The 3,839-nt window shown below is 41.1% G+C and overlaps 1 non-coding gene across 1 annotated transcript; it reads left to right on the top strand.

Annotated features, from left to right (window-relative positions):
* Positions 1 to 2,874: 2,874 nt before the first annotated feature.
* Positions 2,875 to 2,981, top strand: LOC145564735 (small nucleolar RNA R71). The gene has a single exon (XR_014094894.1). It is a non-coding gene; the product is annotated as a small nucleolar RNA R71 (small nucleolar RNA).
* The last annotated feature ends 858 nt before the right edge of the window (positions 2,982 to 3,839 follow it).

The following is a 3,839-nucleotide window of genomic DNA, read 5'->3' as shown; positions in this document are numbered from 1 at the left end:
GATTACAAATATGTAAAAAGTTTTGAATTTGGATGAGAAATGGAGGAGAAATCTTAGAGAGAAGGTAGAGAGAATTTGAGTTTTAGAGAGAGAAAGTAATGGAAGAAAGAAGAAATGAAGGAAGAAAGAAGAAAAGAAAGAAGAAGACGCGGACGCCACTAGCGCCCGGTCGGGCGGTGGGTCGCCCGGTCGGGCGATCTAACTTGAAAATTGTGTTGTGATCTCGCGCCCGGTCAGGCGCCATTCGCTCGGTCGAGCGATCTGATAGCCCGATTTTCTTCAACTCTCGCGCCTAGTCGGGCGCCCTTCGCCCGATCGGGCGATCTAACGTCTAATTTTTTGCCCCTTCTCGCGCCCGGTTGGGCGAGGCTTGCCCGATCGGGCAAACAATTTTGTCCGTATACGACGCTTCTCGCGCCCGGTCGGGCGCCCATCGCCCGGTCAGGCAAAAATACTTAATTTTGAATACTAACTCTCGCGCCCGATCGGGCGAAATTCGCCCGGTCGGGCCCGAGCCTAAATTGTCGAATTTTTATTTTCTTCTTTTCTCTAAAATTTGGCTAACTCTTTTCCTTCAAACCTGTACGAACACTCATAAAACTCGTTAAATTCCCTCATCTCTCCTCTCATAAGAAAAAGGAAAGAAAAACTAGTCTAAAAAGCATTAAAAATACGGGTTGCCTCCCGCAAAGCGCTGGTTTATCTAGGTACCGCACGACCTTCTTACCAAGTACAACAACTAGGACCCTTGGCCTAACGCTTGATCGGGTGGTTTCTCACCCAGTTTAGCGGTGTTTCGGCTGCGACGCGGCTTCCTTACATACCCTGTGGGACGCCAATTCACCTTATCGGGTGGATCATCCATGACTTGGGTAAGGGGTTTTTTGATGCTACGCACCAAAGATCCTTCTTTGATCGAGGATTGCCTCAAATTGTCATTGCATTCAACACTGGCAACTCGATCTGGCGGAACACTTACTGTAGGCTCAAAACGCACAACTTGCTTGATCGGTTCCACCTTTTCATCCTCGAAACTAAGACCAACTTGTAAACTGCTCTTTCTATTGCATCGACTTCCTTCTGCCATTTGTCTATCTCATCTGAAAGGGATGCAACACAAGATACCGACTCCAAGGGATCTTTTTCAAGAGCTTGGGGCTTGTTAGAATAATTCTCAACCACATTAACACTGAAACATTTCTCCTCAATCATGGAGCTTATAGGGGAATTATTCAGATTAAAAACAATTTTATCATCCCCTACTGATAGTGTTAACTTGCCACTTCTCACATCTATGATTGCTCCTGCAGTGTTAAGGAATGGTCTACCCAAAATAATTGGGGTTTGCACATCCTCAACCATATCAAGAACAACAAAATCAACAGGTATATAAAATTTACCTACTCTAACGGGGACATCCTCTAAAACACCTAAGGGGTATTTAAAAGAACGGTCGGCCATTTGTAGAGTTATATTGGTAGCTTTTAATTTACCCATATTAAACTTAGAACACACAGATAATGGCATGACACTAACGCTAGCACCCAAATCACACAATGAATTATCAATCAAGAGATTGCTTATATGACAAGGGATAGAAAAATTACCCGGATCTTTTAATTTAGGTGGAGACTTATTTTGAAGTACGACACTACCCTCTGCAGTGAGAGCTATTGTCTCTACCTCACTAATAGACCTTTTCCTTGTCAATATTTCTTTCATAAAATTTTGCATACGAAGGAATTTATGTGATTAATTTAGTGAAGGGAACTGTTACCTTAAAATCTTTTACCATCTCCAGGAACTTACCAAACTGCTTATCCAAGTTTGTCTTCAATTGACGATTGGGGAATGGAAGTTTGATAATTAGCTTTGGAGCATTATTTCTCTTATCTGGAGTAGCCACCTTCTCTGGAGTCGTACCCTGTAATGTAGAATTAGATATGTTAGTATTATCCTTTAGCCCTGCAGGGTTATTAACTACATTGTTTGGTTTAACGGAATCAAGATTAGCATTATTTAATAAAACAGGTTCATTAACTCTGGGCATAGGGGGGCCTTTCATAGTTTGAACCACTCCTTAGAGTAATTGCAAATACTTGATCTGTAGGCCTGGTCGGCTGTGTCGGTAGAGCTTCCTGTTGGCGGGCTTGTAGAGTAGCAGAGAGTTGCGCAATTTGATTATGTACAATTTTATTATGTGCTAGAATTTGATCAATTGTCGCATCTCTACTCTCCATGTTCTTCTGCATATTAACCAACATTACTCTAATTTCCACCAGAGAAGGGTCAGAAAATGAGGAGGGTTGTTGTGGTTGGTTCTTCTGGGCAGCATTGGGATGATAATATTTCTACTGCTGTTGCTGCAGCGCCTGTGGTTCTTGTGGTGGTGGATTTTGAACATTAGTGCTCCGGTAGGAAAGGTTTGAATAATTCCGATACCCAGGATTGTAGGTGTTGGAGTATGGGTTATTCTGCCTATAAGCTTGAAAGGCATTAACTTTCTCCACAAAACTCCTGCAATCTTGTTCCTAATGACCTATAATACCACAATTTACACAGAAAGCCTCATTAGAATTATTATTAATCGCAGAAACATTAGCTACGTTAGCAGTGCTCAGATTATCTAACTTTTGGCATATAGAGGTCAGCTGAGCTTGCAAAAAGGATACAGAGTCAACACTATGCTTCCCCTTGTTATCAAATCCTCTAGGGTTCCCATTTTGGGAATTGTGTATCGCCATATCTTCAATAACCTGACCTGCATCATCAACATTAAGATTCATAAATCTCCCACTAGCTGCAGAATCTAAAATTATTCTAGAAGAATTTCCAATGCCATTATAAAAGGCTTGGATTAACTGCCATTGTGCTAAATTATGGTGAGGGCATTCTCTTTGTAAGTCCTTGAACCTCTCCCAAGCCTCATATAAAGATTCATCGGCTTCTTGGGAAAAGTTCTGAATTGCACTCCGTAGTACGGTTGTTCTCTCTTCAGGATAATACTTGTTATAAAAAATCAAAACAAGAGTTTTCCAGTCAGTTATACCAAGTGCAGTTCTATTTAAGCCATTAAACCACAATTTAGCTTTTCCAGTTAAAGAGAAGGGAAAGAGAATCTCCCTGATTTGGTCTTGAGTGACCCCGGCTTGCCTGATGGTGTTACAATATTGACAATAGTCGGCAATGTGAAGATTTGGGTCTTCACCCTTGGCTCCACTGAATTGCTTCCTCTCTATCATCGTTATAAATTGAGGCTTAATTTCGAATTGAACCCCATCAAGAGCCGGAGTAGGGGTGAGATGTGGAAAATCTGTAAGCTTTGGTTGTGAATAATCACTAAGCTTCTTTGGAGCCGTCATCTCTGATTCTGGATCTGATGATACCTCTAAATCGCTAGAACCAGTTGGAGGGTCTCGGTGATTATTGTTATTATCACCAAAATCCGCCAGGATTTGCTTGTAGAGATTTATCTGTCTATGGAAGGAACGTTCGATCTCAGGATCAAATGGGATGTACCCTGATCTGGAACACCTGGGCATAAACAAAAAAACTAGAAGCAAATATGAGATTTGCCTCAGAGAACTAATGTTCTCTAAGACAAAAAAAAAAATAACCTAGACTACAAAAATCATCAGAAATAAAAATAAAACCGTTTCCCCGGCAACGGCACCAAATTTTGACAGGGTAAAGTCGTATCCCCTAATCAAAAATAATTCCTAAGTCCTCTAACTAAAGTAGATAGAGAAGTAGGGTCGAACTTCACAGGGAAACAAGTCTTTCTATTCCAATTAACTAAAATAATCTAGATTATGAGGTAACCAATATTTATATTTTAA

This window comes from Chenopodium album, chromosome 1 (assembly GCF_948465745.1).
Source record: "Chenopodium album chromosome 1, dcCheAlbu1.1, whole genome shotgun sequence".
NCBI classification, from domain to species: Eukaryota; Viridiplantae; Streptophyta; class Magnoliopsida; order Caryophyllales; family Amaranthaceae; genus Chenopodium; species Chenopodium album.
This window is presented reverse-complemented; position numbering and strand designations above follow the sequence as displayed.